Genomic DNA, 613 nt, shown 5'->3' on the forward strand with positions numbered 1-613 from the left:
CCCTGCTCCTGTTGGCCACCCTATTCCTGAGACAAGCCAGGATGCTGTTGGTCTTCCTGGCCACCTGGGCACACTGCTGGCTCATATTCAGCCAGCTGTTGGCCAATGCCCCCAGGGCCTTTTCTGTTGGGCAGCTTTCCAGCCACTCTTCCCCAAGCCTGTAGTGTTGCATGGGGTTGTTGTGACACAGGTGCAGGACCCGGCACTTGGCCTTATTAAAGCTCATACAATTGGCCTTGGCCCATCAATCTAGCCTGTTCAGGTCTCACTGCAGAGCCTTCCCGCCCTCAAGAGATCAACATTCTGCCCAACCTGGTGTCATCTGCAGACTTACTGAGGGTGCACTCAATCCCCTCATCCAGATCATTGATAAAGATATTAAACAAAACCAGCCCCAGAACTGAGCCCTGGGGGACACCACTTGTGACCAGATGCCAGCTGGATTTAACTCCATTCACCACAACTCTCTGGGCCCAGTCATCCAGCCAGTTTTTTACCCAGCAAAGAGTACACTTGTCTAAGACATGAGCCGCCAGACTCTTTAGGAGAATGCTGTGGGAGACAGTGTCAAAAGCTTTACTATAGTCCAAGTAGACAACATCCACAGCCTTTC

This window comes from Egretta garzetta, unplaced genomic scaffold, assembly GCF_000687185.1.
Source record: "Egretta garzetta isolate BGI_Z169 unplaced genomic scaffold, ASM68718v1 scaffold5, whole genome shotgun sequence".
Taxonomy (NCBI): domain Eukaryota; kingdom Metazoa; phylum Chordata; class Aves; order Pelecaniformes; family Ardeidae; genus Egretta; species Egretta garzetta.